Source organism: Oxyura jamaicensis, chromosome 12 (genome assembly GCF_011077185.1).
Source record: "Oxyura jamaicensis isolate SHBP4307 breed ruddy duck chromosome 12, BPBGC_Ojam_1.0, whole genome shotgun sequence".
In the NCBI taxonomy this organism is placed as follows: domain Eukaryota; kingdom Metazoa; phylum Chordata; class Aves; order Anseriformes; family Anatidae; genus Oxyura; species Oxyura jamaicensis.
Genome location: NC_048904.1, coordinates 5,072,140 through 5,098,083, shown reverse-complemented (window position 1 = coordinate 5,098,083; position 25,944 = coordinate 5,072,140). Strand labels below are relative to the sequence as shown.

At 40.3% G+C, this 25,944-nt stretch overlaps 1 long non-coding RNA gene across 2 annotated transcripts in view; it reads left to right on the top strand.

Annotated features, from left to right (window-relative positions):
• LOC118173147 overlaps positions 1-25,944 on the top strand; it is a 46,384-nt gene that overhangs the window by 5,298 nt on the left and 15,142 nt on the right. Inside the window, exon 1 of one of the 2 annotated variants that reach the window (XR_004754043.1) lies at positions 23,868-23,942. The exons of the other annotated variant lie outside the window; for it this stretch is intronic. This is a non-coding gene — a long non-coding RNA (uncharacterized LOC118173147). Of the gene's footprint in view, positions 1-23,867; positions 23,943-25,944 lie in introns of those variants that run through there. 2 annotated transcript variants of the gene reach the window in all.

Below are 25,944 nucleotides of genomic sequence, written 5' to 3'. Positions count from 1 at the left end.
TTGATTTTAAAAATGTTTACTGGATTTCCTCTAAATGCCCTAATGTTTTAGGCCATTAATAAACAGCAAATGCCCACTCTGAGCTTCTCGCAGGCTTCTGTTACTGCTATGCAAACAAGTCTGGGGAAAAGTGTCAGTCAGGGAACACAGCAGTACTAGCCTGTGGCAACAAAAGCGAGGACTACTGGAGCCCTGGAAGGACAAGCATGCTCTACAACTCTGTCTTGCTACAGACAAAAAAAAAATCAAATATCAAGCTGTGCACACAATGCTGGCTTTGGTGTTTTCCATAAATTACTGTATTTCTGTATTTCCATTACTATGTGATAGCATTTATTTATTTATTAAGACAGAACATGTCCTTTCTCCAGCTTTCCTAAAACAAACTCCTTCTTCAGGAGGCACAACACATACCGAGGAGCAAATGCCTCTAGTTTGTCAGCAAGCAGCCTGCCTGAAGCCGAGGTACTGCCGCTCTTTCCCCTTCTCTCACACACCTGCCTTTGCTGCTCCTGCACTGCCCATGAGCAGAGGTGCCATAGCTGGGGTGAGCTCTGAGCTGGCAATAGCCACTGTCCGGGAATACCACAGACTCCAGTGCCCAGCAGGGGCCATAAGTTGAACTGGGGTTTGAGGAAGTATTTTTCTGCTGGGTGAGGACCTTTGGGTGCTTATTTAGCTTCCTCTATCTCTTTCCCCTCATTACGGTAGACCAAACTGTTCTTAGCAGAGTACCCGCAGAAGCAAAGCAAATTGTAAAACTGTTCAAGGCCATGCTGGTAGATGGATTGGACTTCTGGAGGGCAGTCTTTGAATTGTTCAGGACACTGGTAGGGAAGGGTCCCTTGGGAGTCAGTCACAGAATCACAGAATTGTCTAGGTTGGAAGAGATCTCCAAGATCACCTAGTCCAACCTCTGACCTAACACTAACAAGTCCTCCACTAAACCATATCACTAAACTCCAAATCCTAATCCTAAAGGGCAGATCTAATCCTAAAGGGCAGAGGGGTTCAGGAAGGCTGGATGCCCCTCAGGAAAGAAGTCTTACAAGAGCAGCAGCAGGCTGCCCCCCTGTGCGATAAGATTAACCGGCGGGGAAGACCAGCTGGCTGAACAGGGAAATTTTGTTGAGTATCTGGGAGAAGAAGAGAGTTTATGACCAGTGGAAGAAGGGGCAGGCAACTTGAGCAGAGTACAAGGAAACTGCCAGCATATGCAGAGAAAAAATCAGCAAGGCCAAAGCCCAGTATGACCTCAACCTGGTCACTACAGTTAAGGATAAAAAAAGTTTTTATAAATATCTTAACAGCAAGAGGAGGGCCAAAGAGAATCTACATTCTTTACTGGACATAGGGGGGAACATGACTACTGAGGATACGGAAAAGGCTGAGGTTCTTAATGCCTTCTTTGCATCTGTCTTTACTAGCCAGATAACTTATTCTCTGGGTACTCAGCCTCCTGAGCTGGAAGTCTGGGACAGGGAGCAGAAGAAACTCCCCCACCCACAGTTCAGGTGGAAACAGAGAGCTGCTGCTCCACCTGGACTGTCACAAGTCCATGGGGACAGATGGGATCCACCTGAGGGTGCTGAGGTAGCTGGTGAATGGGATTGCCAGGCCACTTTCCATCATCTATCAGCAGTCATGCTCATCTGGAGAGACTCCGGATGACTGGAGACTTGCTAATGTGACACCCATCTATAAGAAGGGTCATATGGAGGACCCAGGGAACTGCAGGCCTGTCAGCCTGGCCTTGGTGCCAGGAAAGGTGATGGAACAGGTCATCTGAATGCAATCACACAACGTGTGCAGGACAACCGGGGGATCAGGTCCAGTCAGCATGGGTTCATGAAAGGCAAGTCCTGCCTGACCAACCTCATCTCCTTCTGTGACCAGATGACTTGCCTGGTGGATGAGGGAAAGACTCTTGACACCTAGACTACAGCAAGGCCTTTGGCACGGTCTCCCCCAGCATTCTCCTGGAGAAGCTGGCAGCCCATGGCTTGGGCAGGAACACTCTGTGCTGGGTTAAAAACTGGCTGCACGGCTGGGCCCAGAGAGTGGTGGTGAACAGAGTGAAATCCAGCTGGTGACCAGTCACCGGTGGTGTTCCCCAGGGGTCGGTGCTGGGGCCCATTCTCTTGTTGCTCTCTGCAACTACTTGAAAGGAAGCTGTGGGGAGCTGGGGGCTGGCCTCTTCTCACAGTTAACTAGTGATAGGACTAGAGGGCATGGCTTCAGGTTTTACCAGGGAAAGTTTAGGTTAGAATTTAAGACACATTTCTTAGAAAGAGTAGTCAGCTATTGGAACGGGTAGCCCAGGGGGTACAGTCACCGTCCCTGGGGGTGTTCAAGGAAAGGTGGGACCTGGTGCTTAGGGACATAGTTTAGTGGGTGACATTGGTAGTAGGGGGATGGTTGGAACAGATATCTTGGAGGGCTTTTCCAGCCTTAATGATTCTGCGATTCTCTGATAACGACTGGTGTTGTCGGCTATAAGCAAAAGGTTACATGGAAATTGGATCTATCGTGAAAAACTTTAAATCCTTCTATTTTGTTTTGGAGTTTCCTCTTCTTTCACTCACTGCCTATTAGGTGTTAAGTTTTAAAAGATGTGTGGTTGTGAAGCTCTAATCAGGTAATTCTCAGAACACTCAACCTACACACAGAAAGGTTTCTGTAGAATCAACCCCTAGGAAATATTTCCTCTGCTAACTCCTATGTAAAGGGCCACTGTCCCTACTGTAAATTTAACATGACTTACTTTCAAAGCTTTCACTGCTGCTGCCTGCTTTCTAAGCTGTTCTGGCTTTGCTTCTAGCTCTCTCCATCTTGCATCTTTAATGCTTAAGCTTCTCTAATTCTTTCCTCTGATATTCTGGCCTTCCTGGCAGTACTCATCTGCATGGGAGGAAAGCTGCCCCAAAGGCTCAGGAATCATAAAGAGCAGGCAATCCCTTAAAAGAGCAGGTTTTACTAAGGAGCTAACCTCATTGCTGTCAGGCAGGAGTCAGAGGTTTCCTTCCTCACATTACCTCTGAAGTCACCAAAAGCAAATGTAATTAAAAAGTCAAAAGAACAGGAAAAGCTGAAGCAACAACATATTTTGACTGTAAACTGTCAGACATAAGGGTGTGTGGGACTTCTGTCATATTGCACCCCAAGAAGACAAGATTTTCTACCATGGAGGGTGGGTCAAATGTTTCCTTCTTCAGCTTGACATTTTCATATACTGATTAAGTCCTTGTCAGTTGTCCCTTTTCCTTGGTCACTTCTAACTGCTGAAAGTACTGAAGAATGAAAAAAGCTACAAAAAAATAATAATAATAATAATAAAAAATCTCCAATTCAGTCTCACATGGTTTTCAAATGCTTCAACTTTGATTCTTGCAATAACAATAGTTTATAATTATGGAGTTATTTCAGCCAAACACATTAGTCTGCATTAAATCCTCCAATCTCTTGTAGGCCCTTAGGGGATGCCACAGACAATGTGTTTCATGGATGGGTAAACTGAAGCAGGGGAAAAGGAAAGCAAGCTGTACAGCTGAGATTATAATGCCAGTATCTTAGGTTCCTGCTCCTTTCTGTGACTTTCAATCCTTCACAGAGAATGAAGTCGATAGAGGGAAAAAGCATTGCCTTTCACACTTTAAGACTTAGTTTATATTTGCAGTACTTAAGACTACAAACAACGGGGAAATGGGGGGGGCAAAATGCAATGAGAAGCAGAGGACACTGACTAAAATGATTTCAGCACCAGAAAACAAGAGTATACTATTACTGCCTCATTCTGACGTGATTTGGCAACCTCATTTCACCCTAATGTCACTGGAAATCACAGTCTAATTTGTCTACAGCATAGTGTTAGTTATAAGGAGCCCTATCTATGTTTTGCATGTTTCACTTCAGAATAGAACAGAGTTAACATTTATAGGCTTTGTGTAGCAGGGACTGCCTAGAGCACCAAAACTGCCTGTTATGTCCCCTCCCAATTAAAAGGAAAGTGGATAGGTTTTACTATTCCTGTGTTCTTTTGCCTTTTCACTTGACTGAGCATTACTGGATGCTGTCTCTCTGTCAGTCACATTTCATCTTATCCTTTTGCCTCTAGCCATTTTGGTCTAGAATTGATTTTCTCACCACTTTAAGCAGGAGCTGTGAGATCTGTATATCGGCACATTTCTTAGAGCTTTATGCAGTAGTGGCAGTGGGCTGCATCCTCCAAGCAGCTGCTGAATATCTTTATTTCCCTCTTGAAGGCAACGGAAGTTACAGACATTCAATGATTTCAGCAGATGTTGAGAATTTTCCATAATCAAATCCATTTTTGATGCTTCTAACAAATGTTTCCATGAATGTGTATGCGTATGTATGTATAAGTACATACAAATGTGTGCAAGCTTGTGTGTATCTGCATTTATATACACAAGTTTTCTGACTGGGAAATCTTGCTTTATAAGTAGTTTGTCTCTCAGCCATGGGGAAAATATTAAAAGCTCTCAGTCCTTTAAAGAAAACTTAACAAAACCACATTCCATTCATATTCTACATAACTAAAATAAACTCTGATTTAATTTGAGATGTGAATAGAGTAAGGCATTTCTATGTTATTCTTCATGTGAGTAGCTTTGAGCTACCCCCTGTATTGTGGCTGTTAGGTTGCTCAGGTAAGCTGTGCCTTATACAAGGTACACTTAGGATGCTTAAGTTTCTGCTGCAGCCCATTCCCTTCTTTAAGAGGAAATTGCACTGTTTTCATTTCTCTCTGGCATGTTAGAAAAGCTGTGGTGCTGCCGTGGGATTTAAAGTGGTTTCAGCACTGCAAAGGAAAGTAGAAGGTAAAGGGCAGAAATGGACTGATATTCCTCCTCAGACAGAGTTAAATAGCCAAGGACACTACACCCTTTCACAGTCAGGTTGCATCCATCCCTATGCAAAGATACAGGGGTCTATTCACACCGAACCCTCTAAGGAAGTGGGTCCTAGATGGGGTGAGGATTTTTGGTTTACAGCTACTACAAAGTCATGTTGACTTACTCAAATATTTGAACTAAAGGAAATGGGATAACCATGTTTTTTTCTCTATTTGAAATCTCACGAGAGTATGCACAGGTCCCAGCAGTATGGAGTACCATATATGACAGCGGTTCTTCAAGGAAACAAAAGGTTGGGCACACAGGCCTAAGTGGGTCAGAGACCAGAAGCAACTCAGAGTAATAGAGAGTGCCTCACCTGGACATGCATTTCAGCAGGGCATGCCAAAGGTCCAGTCTTTATACAGAGAGCACCCTTAGGAGGATGTCCCCAGTCCTGCCTCTGTTACAGCTTTAGTTTAGCAAATAAAGAGAAGGGAGAAAAACAAGCAAGGATCATATCTTCCTATCATTACATGCTGCAAACTGGTGTGTCGAACACAAGTAATCCTGAGAAAATAATAGGCGGGAGGAATCTATTTCTCCAATAAATTGCAGTGATTTTTGCACTGATATACATTGTATCAAACAGGAGTGGTGGCTGTGCCTTGAGCTTTCAAGATCTGTCTCATTCTTGCTTCCAGAAGTAGTTATGCCCCATTCCAGCTCAATGCTAATTCAGACCTTCTAGCTACAGCAAGAGTAGCAGAACGAGCAGCTCCTGGCTGGACCCCGTGTCTGTATGTATGAAACAGCATCTGTGCACCTGCATAAAACAGAGGTGGTGTGTGCATGCATGTTATTTATTTATTTATTTTTAATTTCACAAACATTTTGTGGAGCTTGCAAATATCAGCAACGGAGCAGGCAGGAATCTTTGCTATTCTGGTGCAAAAAGAACAATTTGAGTAGCTCTCAGATGCCACTTCTGCTTAATATTGGACTCCTGCCAGAACTGTTTGCTGTATTTGGCAGCTGATTTATCTGTGTACTCCAGTTTGACAGCTCTCATCCAAGCTAGGACATTTTCCCATGTATGTGTTCTAGATTCATTCTTTTGGCATGCAATGGTATCCTTCAAGAGGTACGTGGTGTATTTGTTTATGAATGAGTTAAGATTTCTGTGGGCAGCTGGAGAGTCTTCAAGAAGGGATCATTTTTGTGTATTGCTTTCTCAGGGTACTGAGACTTAGCAACGTCAAAGGCAAAGTATTACCGCGTGTAGAGAAGGTTTGATAAACAACATGTATTTCCCCTGATTTAATGTCCTATTCTTTAGTTTTACATGTAACCGTCTTCATTTATTTTGTCCACAGTTAATGCCACGTAGGGGTGGGCATTACATTGCTTTTGCTATGTAAACCTGGTCACTGTAATGACATCTTGCTGCTGTACATTAATTTCAAGCATCTCTGTGAATTGCGGAGCACAGCCAACTGTCCTTTCCTGGTAAAGATCAGTAAAAATACAGTTTTCCTAGAATCAAATACGCTCACTGCAATGAAATTAGCTTATGATGGTCAGTTCTAGTTACAGTTATTCTGCTTACCGAATTCTTACACTGATCTGAAGATAGGAAGGACATATTTGGGAATGAAGTCTGATAAACAATGATAGAATGTGGAGGCTGCATTTCAGAATGTTTTTATGCTTCCAGCAGTTTCCATGTGATAATCTCATTCAAAATGCATTTTCCAAAGAAAGTTATAACTTTGATATATATATATTATATACATTTTTTTTCTCATTCACTACAAATATGCACGTTATACCCCACAAGGTTGTTGTTCAGCTGGAAAACATGAAATGTCCAAATAGGCCATTCTAGTCCTGAAGAATTTTTTTAAACAGTTTTCCCTACTTACTATCCAAAGTCAGAATGCCTTCTGAATTCTGGGGAGAAAATTGTCCCCACACTGTAAGAGGAGACATGCATTGTCACCCACAGTGTCAGTATTTTAAATTGTTTATTAAATAGATGTGTAGATACTGTAATAGTCCTAGAGCTTTTTTTTTTTTAATAGTACACTTAAGCAAACTAAAATGTCTTATATCTTAGCACTATATAGAAAAGTCTTGAGAGTTTAGGTGCAGCACCTTTTGCAGTTGGTTATGGCAATATTTTACTGAAATAAATTCATTAATATATTCTCTCAGCCAGACTGTTTAAGTAATACATGTCTTGCTTAATTTTATAATATGGATGTTTCTATATGAGATAGTGAATCAAGTTATCTTTGCAAGGAATAGATGGTCTTTTTCAGGACAGGTTTTCCCAGGGCCTATTTTAGACATAAATCAATGTGTTATGAATTGCCTCCTGGACTCTATTGACTACTTAGACTAAGCTTCCACTGACTGTAAAGGGATCCTGGGTAACTCGTTCATGTGGAGATACCAACAGCTAAACAGACCGATCCCACCATTTGTCTCAATAGTCATGAAAGGTAAAGTAGCATCTTATATTCCTTTTGCTGCATATATGAATGAGAAATACCTTTGGTGTGGATGAAGTCAAAACTGAGCTGCCATGGCTGATACATGGTTTTTTCCAAAGTCAATTCTTTCTCATGTGATTTCTATGATCCCCAGATGATATGAAGATAGAAACAAACAGCTACCAGACAGCACTAAAGCACAATTGATCTACAGACACACGAGTAATAACCTGCCGCCTTTAGTATTTTGGCTGATGAAACCTGCCTATGCAATTGCCGTGACAGCTTCCAGGAAATGCACAGCCTGCTCCCACAGAACAAAGGTCACTAACTTAATCCAAAATCCTGCCCTCCGTGACTCTATTTCATGACTTTACTCGGAGCCTGACTGTGCTCATGAGAACCTTTTTATGGAAGAACAGAAAATTGTACTCAAAAAGAGGAACCATAAGAATGATTGTTTCATGCCATGAGAAAGAGCCGTGCCCCAGGCAACATTCATTCTATTATCTCTGACCCCATCCAAAGTTCAGCCTACATTACAATATCTCTTAAAATACTCCAGACCCACTAGCAGTTCAATTAAAGTTCATCTTATGGCAACTTGAACAATATATTACAAAATAAATTGAAAAAAAGCTCCCATCCTTTCACAGGTTACAGTCCTTAAGGGACACTGTGATTTGAACACCAGTTTCAGACACAAATTTTTCAAATATCCTTTTTCCTTTAGCTGATTTAGCTAGAATTTTTGTTGCGTTTTTTCCTGTATCCTCCTTCATCTTACACAGAAAATATCATTTTCTACTGTTCCCAAGCACAATGTTCCCAAATTAGAAAGTTTCATTTTGGAATTATATCATGCTTTCATTTAAAGTAACATTTTGATCTTCATTTAAGTAACATATTTACAGTAAGTTCTTCCTAAGCCATACAGAGAAAGAAGAGACACTCTCTTCCCTGTGCTGAGGCCCTTTAAGCCTTAATGGCCCTAGCCAGCCTTACTTAGAACCTCCACCTGTATCCTTTGCCCATGGGCCCAGGAGCCCCATTTAAGCTCAACTTAATGGTAGCAGCTGAAGTTTGTTAGAGTGCTAGTCTCTGGTTCAGTCCTAGCTATGCTTATACCAGAGCATGGACACATTGATCTTTACTTGTAGGCTCACTTTCCAGCTTGATCTCAGACCTGTCTTGTCACCAAAAACTTACCCGGTGATCTGTTCCTGTGGCTGAGCCTGGCTGCCTTCCCCTGGGTACTGTGGGGCTGGTGAGACCCTGCCGTGGTGGCTGCATTATCCCCGTGGGCTTCTGGCTCTCTGACCAGCTGAACCTTGCTGTGCCCTGTTGTTTTGGATGCCATCTGTTTTCTCTCTGTAACAACAGGTAAGAGCTATACAGAAAGCTTTCTAATAGAAGTTTTAATAAAAGTTTTTTTTTTTTTTTTCCTAGCGAAATTATGTGAAGGCTAGATAGTTTCAGTTTAGTGTATATAGAATTGAAAACAACAAAAACTGCTTCTTTTTTGTTCTATCTTTTAGAGATTTTTCTACGTTCCACAAAAGAACAAACCAGAAACTCTAGCAGTTCTTCTGGGTAATGTTGCCTTTGCAGATGCCTGTAACATTCCCAGGCTGGCTCCCAGCCTCTGGAGAATAAGCCTCTGGTGAATATGGCCTCTGCTTTAGGCTAGGTCTAAAAAGGGAATCTCAATAGCTGAATAGGTTCAACTACGTATGCACACATGGACTTACTAGGAGGCTTAAAATTAAAAAATAAAAAATAAATAAATAAAAAATAAGGCTTCTCATTGAAAACAAAGATTGTGTTGGATGTATTTATCCAGTTAAAGCTTACTGTACCTCTGTGCTTCTTGAGCATGAGTTCCCTGTGCTTGAAGGAAAGCAACAGCTCTGCTTGAGGCAGCTCTTCAGCCCGTTTTCAGTACAGGGATTGGCAGCATGCTTGCTGGCATCCTTGGTATATCAAAGCTGTTAACTAAAGCATTCAGAACAGGTCTATTTAGTGTATATATGCTGAATGGTTCCACCTAGGTCTGTTTTGCTTTCTGGACAATTGTCATCAGCTATTATGAAGGATGTTCTTGGCAAGTAGAAAAAAAGTGAAAGGTTGAAGAAGAGGAAGCCTGCTGGGAAGGATTCTGATTGGAAGTCTATTACTAACTCCTCAGATTCCTCTGTACAGCTTGAGAACTTCTCACATCTTTCAGCTTATTGTGAACAACCCAAAGGGTTGACCACCTATGAGAGTTTTCTACTTCCTTTAGCATACATGGCTCTTTTGAACCTCCATGGCATTTTTGTGTTGTGACATCTGTAACAGTTTTTCAGGATTCAATTTCTCTGAACTTAAACAAAAGGGGACCAAAACCAGATCTATTTGAATTATTTGATGATTTTATTGTTGTTCCTGGTGATGTTATGTTCTGGTTTGTGTTTTGTTTCCACTAGAAAATAAATAAAAGGAGAGAAAGGGATGGAATTAATAAAGGAGAGAGAAGCAGGGTACAACACGGAAGAGACACATTGTAAAGAATACTGTACTGAATTTGAAATTGTGCTGTTTCAGAAGTTTTCTTGAAAGAAATATAGTTAGAACAAGAACAATTTTGTTGTGTTTCATAGATATGAGCTGGTGTGTTTCAGTAGTACCTGTGCATTGAGTGTACACACTATTCGGGGGATGCAGTCTGAAGCCACCACGTGCATTGCAGAACAGCTCGCTTGATCCTGTCCTGGCAGCGGGCAGCTTTCCAGTGCAAACAAGGAGCTGTAAGTAGTGGAGATTAATTCATCAACCCAACAAACTGGAACGCTGGATCTCACTGAATGGCTCATTAACCTAAACCATATTAAGCTGCTAGCACTAGTTCAAGTCACATATAATAACGACTGACACTATAGGGAACACCAGCTGGCACATTCACCCCTTATTCACTCCTTAAATACACGTGCCTGAGCAATCCAGTGGAGCGTGGGGGGGTACGTGGGCTAGATTGGAGAGGCTGCTCAGGAAAGCCTTGAAACAAAAGTTCAGGCTTTCATTTCTGCAAAGCAGAGCAATATATGATATGCTGTGAATAGTAACATCAGTTTGACTCTAGATGGGCATGTAATTCCCAGGAGATCAAGGGCAAAAAAAAAAAAAAAAAAAGCCAAGCATGTCTCTACTCCTCTTAGAGAGGTGTATCTCAATTAGGGTTTGATCTAGAAACCTGGAAGACTTATTCATGGCATTTTGGTGCTTCCCTCATCATGGCCCAAACAATAAAGAAGAGTTGGTTGGCTGTGTTCAATAGTGATTATTCCAGTTGCTGCCTGTGTCTGTTCTAGCAGAGGTGTAAGCCGTTGCTCAGGGCAGAAGGCCAGTTTTTCTGCAGCTATTTCTCTACCACTCCTGTTTGCAGCTGAGTTGACACAGTTGACAAGAGGTATATACTCCTGGTACATAACTGAGCAGAAATGAAGTTTAAAATAAGTTCTTTTAGAATGCCTCTCTCAGAACACAGACTGTATTTGTTTTCCTTACTTGACTTTCCATAGACGTGACTGTTCAGGATAGTTAATTCTCTTTGTTTAAACCCAGAGTCCATTAACTTTGTCTTCTGACTCTTTGGATAAATATTGTTTCTGTGTCATGTGGGTAGCTTAATTTTTTTTTTTTTTTGCCTTTTTTTTTTTACTCTTTATTTTACTTCAACATGTTTTATTGCTACTGGGAAAACCCAATCACAAGTACTATTTCTTCAACTGTACAGTCTTGGTGTGTGCAGAATTAGTCATGTGAGTCCCATTAAAGCTAATGGAAAATTTACACCGCGATGTCTTCTCCCATCAAGGTGCAATTTGTCCTTTTGAATCTTTCTGGCCATAAACACTTAGCATTCCTAAACCCAGCTTCCTGAAGCTTAGTGGCTTTCTAGCTATAGTTAAATTGAATTTACAACTACATATGCTTGTAGTCAGCTGAACTGCAGGCTTGAACACAGATTTCTGCTATCTTCTTTTGACACAATATGCTGCTTACATTAGCAAAATCCCTGCTGTCATAATGTCAGTTATTCTTTCTAATACTGCATATTCTCCCCTTCTCATTCCCTCCCCACCCCCCTTTCTTTTAGCTCCTATATCCTTTATTTTGAAAAAAGCCATGTTTGCCCACCAGCAGAATTCATTTAAATGGGTAAGATATCAGGATTGTTCACATTTTCAGCTACCTTTTAAAATAAATGTAAACAGCTAAGTTATTACCTGACTGTAAATGATTGCAATTAGTTCTGGACTGTGTTTTGGCTATCAGTACCCTTCTTCCCCGCCTTCTAATGGAGCGCAGCATTCCCTCCACAGCTAGGCTCTTTGGATGGCCACTTGTGAGCAATATTTACCTAAATTCAACCCCAGCTCTCTAATTTGCAGCCAGTGTTGGAAGTGGCCCAAGGGTACCTTTCTATTTTACCTGTTAAGGACTGATCTAGCACCTACCATTTTCCTGGGGTTTTCTGTTCTTGACAGCGATTTCAAGGCAGTATAAATTTCTAGGGAAATGATTCTCAAGCTAAACCTGTGGCGGTTCTCAGATGTTGTTCTCCAGCTAGAATTCTTTGGCCTTTGAGAAAGCAGGAGTGGACAAGGAAGCTCTCTGTACATCGCACCTCATGCTGGGGGTTGTGGGAAAATAAATCACAGGCTTACTTTGAAATTGATGGTAAATGGCTGATAAAATATGAACTTCCCTTTGTCAGCTATCAAAATACTCTGAGCAAGACTGAAAGACAAAAAGATAAACATGAACAACATCTGTATCTAATTACTCCATGGAAGCAAGAAGAGTTTAAAAAAACACTGCACAGAACAGCAGCAGGGCCATTGGCAGAGTGCTGCTTTTCTGTCCCTGTTTGCCCAGCATGGAGGAAGTTTCCTGGTAATTTCAGTCACTGTGGGAATGCTATTGCTTGTCCACAGTGAATGGAAAATGCAAACACTGTTTTCAGTCAGAATCTGTATTTTTGTTTGTTTTTATAGGTGACTTACTGCAGTTTCCATTTAATAACATCTCCTTTGTCATATAGGATTTAAGGGTATTTTTGTCAGGTTGTCTTACAAAAGTGCGTTGTTCTCTGATAACTCCAGACATGTCTCTGTGAACTTGGTATGAAATGAGGAGAAGGAAATTGGGTGATTCAAAGGGTTTTTTCTCTTACTTCCCATCTGCCGTTTTTTTGGTACGGAGGACAATGCAGGATGCCGTCCTTCATCACAGCACCCCCACATCTCAAATGTATTCCCTGGAGAATACAATTTGCCAGTAGCATTCTTTCCAAACACACTCTGAGGGGTCAATATGACAACTCTGGTAAAGTGACCCGAGCTCGTAAATGTGTGATGGTTGGAATGAAACCTGCAAATCACCTGTAGGTTTTAGCAAGGTGTGTTCAGGATTAAGGAGAAGGGTGAACGATCACTGTGGAAGGATTTGGGAAGGAAATGTCATCAAGAAACATTCACAGGCAAAATACAAAGTAAATAAAAGGACTACTGAGCACTGCTGATGGCAGATGCTGGTTGAGCAGGATGCAAATTGCAATCAACCCTTTACAAAAATAACTGGAACAGACTTTGTCTTCTATTTGGAGAATTATCCTTTTGCATTTGCTGCCATAGGTTTTTTTTTTTTTTTTTTTTTTTTTCCCTAGGATTTTCACTTTTTAATTTTTCTTGCCAACAGCTCAGGATGTTCCATGCTGTCACGGATCAATCAATAGGTATATGTAGACAAAACTGTTCTGTTTCTGAGAAGTTCAAGCAGAGTGATTATTTTTTCATCTTTATATTCATTATAGAGTGGAAGAACCACACTCACTTTTTTTCTGGTACCAGATAAACTAGCCCAGCAACGAAGTTTGGAAGCACTGACCACGGGTCAACAAGTACTGAACAGAAGGCCATGAAAAATGTAACACTTCCAGCAGAAAAGGCATTTTAAAGTAATATCTAATTAATTAAAAAAAAAAAAAAAAGCTTGAATTTAGATGACTTAAACCCATGTTTTTTATAAATAGAAATGTATGCAGCTTGCTGAGTTGCTAATTGCAGCTTGTTTTTTTCTCTCAAAGTATTAATTCAGAGGATTAAGAGGCTAGTTAGACTTCTGATTTCAACTGTTTAAACGATCATGATCGAGGTGTCAGAGCATCCTCCAAAGTCACATTGTTAGTAAACCTTCACAGGCCCTAGTGTGAATTTTTTATTTTTTTATTTTTTTTATTTGCACGGGAATTGTGACTACTTTAGGGTTCTATGAACAAGAACTCAAGGTCCTTCGGTCTCAGCTCTTTGCAGAACACATCAGCTGTCAGCCAGCATCATTTAATTTGTAATTATTATTATTATTATTATTATTTTAAATAAGGAAGAGAACCTTCTCTACAGGCTAAAGTATAAAGTAAGTTTGGCACAGTATCATAATGTGGCTGTTGCAAAAGGGGCCAAGTTCAGGTCAGTACTCAAGGTAGCTGCTAGCAGAACAGTGCTGAGCTCTCCCACAAGACTAGCTATTACAGATCCAGCTTCTCAGCAGTTGGTGTTGTCTGGAACAGATAGATATACTTGCCTCTGCCTGAGTTCCTTGTCATCCCTAGGAGCAGTTCTGCTCTAGCTGTGACCTTACAACATCTGGCAGAGTAAAAGAACTGTTGAAAGGGAACACACATTAAATAGCTGATCTGTTTGTTGGCATTTTGCTCATTCTAAAGCTACTTGCAGATTTTACATAAAATTTGGTAGATCACAGAATCATCTAGGTTGGAAGAGACCTCCAATATTTTGCCCAACCTTAGGGTTGGTGCAAGTAAATTGTGGACAGGTCGTAATGTTCACTTTGGGCCTTTTCTTTTCAAGGGCTTAAATTAGAAGCTTTATTTGGATTCTATTTGTAAAGAATGTTTAAAAAGGAAAGAAAATGACCTGCCCATCTTAGATAAAACTAGTTTGACCCCAAACAAACTTCCTTTGCTGAACAGTGTAGGTATGTGGCTCTGAAGTGACTTGTGATTACAGAGTCTGTAAGCGGGTAAGACCTCTCCATATTTGTAGTGCTTTATATAGCATCATTTTAGAAGACACTAACTTCAGTTTATTAAAAGCATTGATGAAAATGAATAGCAACAAACAGCAATTTCCACTAAGTGAAAGCAACTGTCTAGTATGGTGGGAGAGAGGGACAAAAAGCCCCCCAAAACAAGGTAAAAATAGAACATCAAACTCCTTCCCCAGCTCCTGTCACAGTCTCCCTGCAAACAACTCTCCCCACTGCTGTAACCTGGACTGCCTGTGTTCTGTTTCTTTCTTGCTTTTGCATGCCCCCTCATTTAGATGTTTTTGAAAGCATACAAGAAGGTAAAAGCACAGACTGAATTGGCACTAAATAGGAACCACATCCCTGAACTTCGTGGGCATTCTAGGAAAGGTATTTCCTACCACGTGGCTTCTACACTGGCACAGAAATGGAAGAGTTTTGTATGAACTCTTAATGAAATGTGTGGTTAGCTTGGAACCTGGATATGAACAGCTGGTTATAAATGCACTGCAAGTAATGACAGGTTAATATTAACATGAAGGAGTTGTATCCGATCTTAGTGCCTTCTGCAGCACCTCAGTCCCTCAGCATATCTGATGGGATACTATAAGGATTATCATCTCCTCTTTCTGTATGGCCAAGCTAGCCAAAACTAAGCGACTTGACTAGCAGCTTGTGAAACCTGGAAATGGGATGAGGGACTCCAAAGACAAAATCCTGCAGACTTTATTTATGTGAGTAACTCTAACTGGTCTGGATCCTAATTTCATGCCTTACTGCCTTAATCACAAAATAAGCCTTTCTCTGGGTAACAAAGCAGCTCCAGAGAGAGAAGAGAGACATAAAGAGAGAAAAGAGAAACATAAAGCCTATCTCACAGGAGTCGTAGCTTGCTTACTGAGCCCTCTGAGGGAGAGGGCTTTTAGCCTTGCTTTCCTAAGCAGCCATTTTGGGACTGCAGTTGGTAAACACTCCGACAGCTACTTCTGTCTTTGGCAGGGACTGTTTTATCTTTTGGCTGTTGGTTTTACTGCGATTGTGCACAGTTTGCTTTCAAATCAAGTTCACAATGTAGAATTAAAATACAGTGTGTTCAGAATGTAGGACAGAATAGTAATTTAAAAGGCAAGAAAAGGTCTGGAAAGCCTGTAAGGGATATCAGAGAGCAGAAGTGGTTTCCATGACAACAAATCCACCAAAATCTTTGCATTCATATTGATTCTAGTGATGGATGAGCCAATTTGGGGGCAGGGAGGGAAAAAAAGAGGGGGGGGGGGGGGGGAAAGTTTAACCCTGATGAAGAACTCATTTTATTTGGGGGGAAAAAATTACAGAAGTCTTTCTTCCTGAAATCCTTAACTCAGATCCCAACTACAAGCGACTTCGTATGAAGCATGGCTATCCTGGCTTATTTCCCTGTCTCGGGCTGGTTCAGTATGTAAGGTGGTTTGTTAATGGTGACCCCCAGCTGAGCTAGGTGGGGGGAATGTCACTGCACAAAAAGGGGCTGAAACAGCCCAAACAAAATTATAGGGATCAAGGGGACTGTATCTCCTTGGAGAGTGACAGAGCTCAAAGCTGTGTGGCTCCTACGAGCAGCGAGCAGTGGTGCAATCATGGAGCAGGGCAGCAATAAACCATTTGCCACGGTGGAGCAGCTTTAAGATAGCTCTCTGCTGTGCTCTAATGTTCACAGAAGACTCTTTGCCTTTTATCTGTGTCTTAGCTGTTTTTGCAGCTCATGCCAGGCAGTGACACACATTTACCCCCACGCCAGTATGAGCATTTACATGGCTTTCGAGGCTTCTATTGGGCAGGTAGTCAGAAGCGCTTGAGGAGCAGGCACAGCTGTTTCACCAGTTTTTACATTCCTGAGCCATATCATTGGCAATTAGCTCTTTGTAAACTATTACATAATTCAGTGCTTTTAAAAATGTGTGCAGGGAAGATTTTCAGTGTGCTGCTGTTGGTCTTAGTTGTGTATATGAGGAAAAGCAAAGGAAAATGAAACAATGAGTCTCAAGGCTTCAATGAGAAATGTATGATGGGATGGAAAAGATTACTTTTATTTGCTACCATATCATCTAATTTGGGTGCCATACACACTTCAGACACAGCATGCTTCTTGTAGACATTGACACAAAGCAGCCGGGGTTTCATCAGTTAGTACTGATGTTCCATAGGCTAAAAGCACACTAGCTATACAGTAAATTTGCAAAAAACTTCTAAAATAACTATGATCACTTACTCTTCAGCTTTGTACATGCTTTACGTGCCTCAGACACCATTGTTCTTTAAAGAAATGGCTACATTTTTCTTTAATGTATTAAATGTTGTTTCAACAGGACTGAAACCTCACAGTACTGGAGCTTTAGGGACGACTGCATGGCCTATCATTTCTACCCCAAGTGAAAAAGGCAGGAGGAGAAGCCTTATTGTGCTGCAGTACTGAAAGCAAAAGCAGGGAAGCAGAAATTAGTACTAGTATTGGTCAAGGCATCCAGCCTTGACGTCTTAGCCCAACACTTTCCAAAAAGCAGTGTCTAGGTTGTGATCTTACTCTGCATGTTAATATCCATTTCTAATAATTCTCCTGTAATAATGGGATATATGGATCAATGGAACTAACTTGTGTCTACTGGCTGCTGTGTCAGCAAGAAAAGATGAAGGGGTAAACATATGTACATGCGCAAGAATTTGGGCTGCAAGTAAGCAGGCTTTCTGGAAGGAAGAAAGTTAGGGTATAGCCAGATTTCTGGTCAGTGAGAGCAAGGGAGAGGCATAAGAGCTTCTGCCTGGAAGAGATTTGCTGAAGACTGGATTAGCAGGAGTCGAGCAACTAGCAGCTGTTGTGATAGAGAGTCTTTGGACAGCATGGGGGTTGCAGGATATGCTGACCCAGGCATAAAAACCTATCTTGCTTGCAAGGTGGTTAAATCATAAATCCTATTGTCTTGAGACTTTTAATTCCCAGGCTGAATTAATTTCAGTCCATAAGCAGATAATGAGATGAGACACTAATATGGCTTATTGTAAAGTGATTGATTCAAAATGATGTTGAAAAAAAAAAGGGGGGGGGACATGAAAGGTCTCTAATGTAGAATGTCATTCTTTTTGCTATAACATATGTTGTCATGTTTGCAATCAAGACTGAAACGGTAGAAAGAGCCACATTGGTCCAATAATGACTGTGGAATGGCCTATGGAAGTCACGGTGGAGTTGCCCTGAGCTCTTTGTTAGCAGCAGCACAAACGTACCAATGATGTATCATATGAGACTGCTTCTTCAAGCAATGAAGCTTGATTTATTCCAAACTGAAGATCAGTTTTGTCTGGCTTCTAATGGAAACGTGGGACACTGTCAGCAAATTCTGCCATCTTGCCCTGCAGAAGGCATACTGAAGTACTGTGGTTTCATCTCGTTCTTGCCACGTGTATCTCTAGATTGAGTTAAGGATTGGCTTCAAGTGAAACTACTTTGTCCATGGAAGTCATGGTTAAACTCATGCCATTTAACACAGCCAACCATAACCACCAAAAAGAAGGACAAGGATGGTGAAAAATGTGATTTGGCTTCTGTGCAAGAGCAAGCCATACAGACAAGGGCTGGGAAATTCTTGGGGGGTGAAGGGGAGGGAAAGGGTCAGAGGAGAGGAAGTATGATTAACCAATAAAATCATTAACATTATGGAAATAAATTGAGAGAACAAATATGCATTTCCTTAATGTAAACAGGGAGCAACCAAGGAGAATAGCAGGAGGCAAACTTAAAAGTTAGTGAAAAGCACCTTTGTTACAGTAAGTAATTAGACTTTGAAATGCCTTGCTAGTGCAAGTTAGTAATAATAATTAAAAAAATGTCTCTGAAAACAGGAGGACACCTACATTCTCCTCTGTTCTTAGAGAGTGTTTATAGCCAGCCTGTGAATGCACAGCCTGAAGCCACCACGTCCCTCAGGAAGCATTGTTTCCCTCATCTGGCTGGGCAGCTCATGTATCTAGGCTAGGTAGCAGCATCTTGGTCCTACCAAGGTAACTGCCAAACCTATCCTGGTCGCTTTGTTTCCCACCCCATTTCAGGCAGAGCTGTTTAGGGGGTAAAAAAGCATTGTACCATGTTTAGAATTGATTGATGAAAACACTATTATTCTGTAATAGTGTTAACTGCCCACTTTTGTTTATATATTTTGGAGGTCACATTGGCTTGCAGTCTTACCACTTCCACAGTAAAGAAAGCTTCACTTGCATTTATCGAGTCTCTGATTTTAAATTCATAAGTTTTATTCCTATGGTGGGCTTGTTGGGTGAATTTGTGATTTTCTTTTTAATGAATATGTGATTTACGTAACGTTTAGAAGTCCCAAAACCCACTGAAAGAGCTGAAAATGATGATACAAAAATAGCTAGTATTGCATCTACTCTGTGTAGTACAGAAATAGTTAATCAATGTTATTTTGATTTCAGTATAGAATGTGTGTTAAGTAGCTGTCTAGTCAAAAGGAAAGTCTCTAGAAATTCTCTGTGGATTAAGTAATTGAGTTTCACTTCATCTCCCCTTATAATAATGGAAGGGAAACAAAGCAGGTAGATGAGGGGACTTGTCACTGAGTTATTTAACAAGTCAGTATTCTGCTTACACCATTTGGATCACTTCATTTTTAGGAGGAAACAAGTCTTTCTCTTCAAAGAGAGAGGCATAGATGAAGAGAAAGGCATAGACAAACCATTCAGATATAGGTAGAAGAGAATTCCATGCCTGGACATCCAGATTCTAAGTTGTACATGAGCTTTTAACCGTCTCCCTGCATACAGAGATGTTGACCTTTAAAGAGCAATCTATCAAATTTCTGATTAAACAGAGCAGAACTCTCATCTGCTGTAACTTGACATAATTTCCTTGATGTCAATGGATTTAACTAGGAAAGAATCTAAATCACATTAGTTAATTCATGAGTATCAAAACAGGGCTAAGTTCTGGAAATGGATCTAAAAACCACAATTGTTTCTTATGAGAATAAACAAGGGCTCTCAGAACTCAGCCGGCACTATGCAGTGTGTTAGAGTGGTTTCAAATACAGTGTTGAAGCTAGCAATGAACTGACTCGGAGTCATTCTTCATAGGAGCTCTGGGAAAATTTATGGAAGAGGTTTGTCTCATAGATAAGTGAAGTAGGCCATTTAGCCTGTGGTTTAGCACCATAATAATCTTTTAGCATTATTGGAGCTGACTCTAGAAAGTGATAATCATATTAATCCCCACTTACTTTCATACTTCGTGGGTGTATACTTTACAGTTATAGTCCTCAGGGGTTTGGACTCTATAATGTGATCTTCAGTTAGTCCCCAAGTATACCATCTCTATCATCCTGATTTTATTTATTTTACTAAAACATCCTTCTGCAGAGAGAATATTCTATTTGTTTGGGTATCTACAAATCAGATATATAATAAGAAACCTAAAGACAAATCTTTGCCTCAATAGCCAATGTGGGAAAGATTTGGCCCAAGGGAATTCTCTGTCGTCATAAAGACAATACAGCTGTGTCCTCCTCCAGCTGCTCTGTGGGAAATTGCATCTGAGGAAGAGGAGCTGGGGGAGAATGAAAGGTAAAACAAGAAAAAAAATATATAAACAGAATAATTTGAGGCAGCCTTAAACTAGTAAAAAACACGCATCAGAACCAGGAGCTGGGAGCCTGACATCCTTCATTAATCCTGGTGATCTAGCAAGTGATCGTGTAAATGATTGTCTCTCTTCACTGACAATCGCATGTGAGACTAAAGTCTGGTCTCAGGCTCTCAGATCTTTCCTTCACATATCATTGACCACAGGGGAAATATTCTCATCAGTAATGTTGCAGAAACGTTAAGGAGAGACTGGCCTTGAAGAATTTCGTTAAGGAGAGACTCACCTTCAAGAATTTCCAAGTATGATGAAAATATATATTAAAATACCTACTTGAAGGTACTGCCATATCGAAAATGTGATTTTCGTTTGTATATCTATGTAATACAGACTGATAATGTGATATTCATGGTAAAATCTTTGATATTAATCCAATTAAAAATATAAGTTCAGAAACTAAAGAAAAAAATGACTTTGAAAAACTTTGTGAGTTTATAAGGTAATATAGATATAATTTTCCTAAAAGAGACATGATAGCAAAATAATTTTGATTATTTTGTACAAAATATGACAATATAAAAAGCAACCCTAAACAACATACAAATGTCTGACATTAAATTCAAAATGTAAATACAATGCCAAGTCCAACCTAATTAAAACATATCAGGTATTAAAGCATATTTTTTCTAAGTTGAGTGCCAATGGATATGCGATTTTTGCTAGAGGATAACAGTAAATGGATTTTGGTCCACTGTGCTCGTTGTTTTTTTTGTTTCAACAACAACAACAACAAAAAAAAAAAAAGAGGGGGGAGAAAATGTGGTTAAGCCAAGCATTACTGACATGTTCTCTATGTGTATTGGTGTTCATGCATGTTTGTGTGTGTTAAATAGTATACTGGTTGGTGTTTTTTTCCAAATAGTTATGAAAAACTTAGAAATTAGTCTGAACGTCTTCCATTACCAAAAGGAAATGCACGTGACATTTGTCATGCACGTGTCATGCACGTGACATTCATATCATGAGATATAATCTTGATATATAAAATTAGTTTAAGTTTGAAAACTACAGATACAGAGCTGTGAATATTAGCAGTGATAATTGGAGGTTGTGAGATAATACATTGTATCACTATATTCACAAATAACTTGCATTTCCTTCAAAAAAAGTCGGATCTATCATTTTTGTACGTTACTGTTGGTATACCCCAGAATAACTCGGCAGGTGACGTGCTGGCTATTTATGATTTCCATGGAGCTATTAGGAGCAGAGTGCTTATGTCAATATACATGTTGATTAGATTAGCACGGAACTTAATGGTTTTATGGGAAGAGTAACCCGGATTTGTGTTATTTTCAAGCATATCTAAATTGCTTACAGTAAAGGAAAAGGGAATAGTAAGTCATGAAATTTCAAGGAGAGTTGAAATCAGAATATGATAACAGTATCAGTGCTGATAGCTTTCAGGAAATGGCTATTAAGCAGTGTGCCATGCAGCTTTCTGCAATAATACTGTCTAAACCCCCCAGGCAATGAGCACCCTGTGAGGGTATGTAATTGCTACCTTCTGTGGTCCCCGAGGTTTTGATATCAGTTGAGCAGTCATGTGTGTGCCTCAGCCTATTGCCAGGGACTTAAAATTACATTACAGACCCAGAAATGTGCAGTACTTCAAGTAAATCCACACCCAAACCCCGGAAGACTATTTGAGTGTGGAAGCTTTCCAGATGGGAATTTAAATGCTAAATTTCATGTCATATTATTTAGCAGGTTAGTTTATCCCTCATTTGTTTGCCATCTGTCATTATTGCAGCAAAAATGCTTGTAATTCACCAGCGCGCGCGCACACAAAAAATACAGGAAAAAATACTTACCTGGAACCAAACGTGATTGCTGTAAGGTACAATTTCATAGTACTTACAAATGATAATGACACAATTAGGGAAAAATTTGCTCTGCAGTCGTTGTTTCTTTGTTTGTAAAGTCACGACTGCTGTTCCAGCCTTGGTTTTCTTTGTTTTCTTTTGTCGGGTTGTTTTTTGTTTCTGCATACACAACCGATCAGGTGTGAGACCAGGTACATGTCTAAACAATTTGTATGGTGGAATAGATCAGAACCAATAGACACAAAAATGGACTCAGATTACAGTCTCTAATGGCAGAGAGTTTTTTCAGCTGAATTTATGGTTTAATTTTTGTCACTATCGTTCTAAGAATAAAATTCTGTACATGAAACCCTAGCAGATCTGAAAAAAAAAAAAGGCATTTATGTATGATTTATGAAGACCAAAAGACAATGAGCTGCCCTTTGCTCACATTAATTTCATTCTGGAGGTGAAAGACGGTGACGGGGGGGGGGGGGGCCCCCAAAAAAAAAAAAAAAGAATGGCAAAAGCCCAATGACAAAATAAAAGAAATAGCATGAAAAATAATTCTGTTTTTATTTATAGACATTCCTCTACTAACAAAAATGAGATTTGTGAACCTCAATAATTAATGCTGCTTTCAAAAATCTAATGAAACAAAATAAGCATCATTTTAGTCTCCCTGTTTTCCAGTGAAATGGACATTAAAGAGCACCATTTCTCAGTCTTAGGTGTCGGTACACTTTTTTACATCTTTCTTTCCACAAATCAAATGTGAGAATCCTGCTGCACTGAGTTATGTTCTTGTCATTGATTCTATTACGCTGTAAATTCTATTACATTTATTGGACCAGAGGGAATGTTGTGATAATCTCCCGTCCAATTTTGGATTTCATGAGCTGATTCTTATTATTTTGTGGTCTGCTAGTTAACAAAAAAAAATAAAAAATCTCTTCTCAGATATGCCCTGGTCAAACTGCCAACATCATCGTTGCAGCTGCATGGTATCACTTGTTCTTCCGGAAGTAATGTGTGAAAATGCTTTGGCTTTTTTATTTTTTTCTAGTGATGTGTGCTTGTTCACAGAAAGTAAATACTAAAGCTCTCAGGAGTAATACATGATAGTAGTAGAGGAGAGGATGAATTCACCGTAAGACAATGTTGCCTCTAGAAAGCTGTGAGAGATTCTGGAACTGCAGGTGCACCTGGGGAAATGTGTTGCAAGTGCCTAAAATGAATTCAGAACTATTCCAAAAAGCAGCTGGGGGAAGCAGAAAATGAAAACAAAACAAAACAAACAAAAAACCAGCAAGAGTTGTTTTTTGTTTTTGTTTTAGGGAAACACAAGCAGTGGATTATCCTTTGAAGAGACTTGTACCTTCAGTGTTACTAGCTAGCAATGTTGAGTGGATTACTTTGAGGTCTATTTGATCTTTGCTTTCATTTGCTCTAGCTTACTTTGCCTGCCCACGTCTCCGGTTCCAATCTGGGAGAATTATATTGTCTAACTTCAGCATATCTGACCTGTGTGTAGAACATATACGATTTACCTTGAGCTGTAAAACCTGCCTGTATTTACCAATCCAATCAAACAAAATCTAAAACTTGCTCTTGCTGGTAGAATGGAGGGAAATCAAAATGATGGCTTTATTATTAAAATCTGACTCTAGCTCTGTCTCCAAGGGATAAAGATGTCATGCATCAGTTTATGCCAATGTGAAGGGCGCAGAAACTTACTGCTTCCAAAAGAACCAACAGGTAGGTGTAAGTCAGTCACTTCATACTAATGACCCACTCCTTCTGGGTGTACGACATTTCAGGGAAGAGGAAAACAACCCAAGTAGTCTGAATTACACATTATTGCAACTAACAGAATCGTTGTACTCTTTTTTCCTCTTTGAATCATCTACTTTGGTGTTCTGAGGGCTCAGGAGGAAATAGAGGAAAAGTTCTGATCCGTGCATGGAAACAGTCCCTTCAGGACCTTTGGATCTCAGATCTGCAGGTATGCATGTGTCTAAGGCTTAGAAATGAGCACACATACAACCAGGGGATCTTGCCCTCTGGGTGAGAAACTCTCTGGTGCATGGATACAGGGATCCCTGCAATATACCCACACCCTGGCAGCCCCTGGCTGTTGTAATTTCCCTCACAATTTGGCAGAGACACCATAGTTTCGTGTAGAGCTGACCCTATATATAATATGCCATCTAACAGGGATGTATGATTAGGGACAGATGGTTTGGCATCCTGGCCTGTGTCAGCAAGCGTGTGGCAAGCAGGACGGAGGGAGATTGTCCCCGTTGTATGTGGCACTGGTGATACCACACCTTGAATACAGTGTTCAGTTTGGGGCCCCTTACTACAAGGACACTGAGTTACTTGAATGCATGCAGAGAAGAGCAACGAAGCTGGTGAAGGGAGTAGAAAACAAGGCTTATGGGGACTGGCTGAGGGAATTGGGGTTGTTTAGTCTAGAGAAAAGGAAGCTAAAGGGAGACTGTAATCGATCTCTACAACTACCTGAAAGGAGATTGCAGCAAGGAATTGGTCAGTGTCTTTTCTCAGGTGACTAGGGGTAAAACACAAAGAAACGATCTCAAGTTGCACCAGGAGAGGTTTAGGTTAGAAGAATTTCTTCTCAGAGAACATGGAGAAGCATTGGAACAGGCTGCCCAAGGAAGCAATGCAGTCCCGATTCCTTGAGGCATTGGAGACGTGTGTGTGTCACTAAGGGTCATGGTTTAGTGATGGGACTCTGTAGGTCCGGTTGATGGTTGAACTTAGTGATCTTGAAGGTCTTTTCCAACCTGGATGATTCTATGATTCTCCTGCCTTCCCAGCTGTGCCCAGAACACAGCTGCTCCCCCATACAGATGCTTAAATTCCAACTCCTCCTCATGTTCTTTACCAGGATCCTGGTCTTTATGTTTGCAGTGACTTAATTTCTTCAGCCTGTGCAAATTCATAGTTTGTTGGCTCCTTAAACTGAACTTTTGTGCTACTTAAAAATCCAAAGTCATAGATCTAAGGTGAAAATGTTATTTCTAAAGGGTGAGAAGTTTTTTTTTAAAACCATACTTAGCAAAAAAAGGTTGATGTTGCATTTGCTGGAGAACTCCTGTAAGAATGTGGAGATTCTGCCTTTTCTATCCAGAGAGAACTCAAACATGTCCTCATGTAATCGGGAAAGAAAAATGGTCCTGAATAAGAATGAAGACAGGGAATCTGCTGTAGATTTTGCCATGCATTTTTAATTCCTCATTGCCCCCTTTTCCCAGTCTGTACAATACAGGGTTATAACATTTAGCCGCATTGAGCCTAAGGAATGGGATCTGACCAAGATAACATACCAAAATAGGCAAAATATAAATCTATTATGAGGGTTTCATCTGTCCATCTGGCAGCCTGATCAAGTGGAAGGTATACCTGTCTATGGCTGGGACTAGAGGATCTTTAAAGCTTCCTTCCAACTCAAACCATTCTATGATTCTATATATATCAAAGTAACTTCTGAATTAAGTCCTTGAGGAGGGAGAAACCTGCTGATAATAGTAAAATATTATCATAAATGTCTTGTCAATCAGTTATGCTTATGGCAGAATAAATTAAAGGACCAGAAGACTGCATAGGACATCCTGATATTGGTTTCATGAGACTAAGCTATTGCATGGAGAGATACAGAATTAAGGTGTTTTATTATTGTGCAAATAAAAAGGCAAAGAGGGGGTCTAAGCGGTAATGGAAACAGTGCTTCAGGGCCAAGGACTGCTGTGACTCCAGATGCCAGCAGTTTGTTAAACATACTACAAAACAACATAAAATGTAAAAAATGCAACTGGAACAAAAGGTTAGACCTTCTCACTCCATGTCTCAGTAAAAAGAATGAGAACAAAAACAAAGTCATTTAGCAGCTGGAGTTTCTTGAATCTTACCAGCGCTTTGCAGCCTCCTCCACTATCAAAACAGTCGTATCACTACACAAGCAGCACCCTACCATTAAGCAA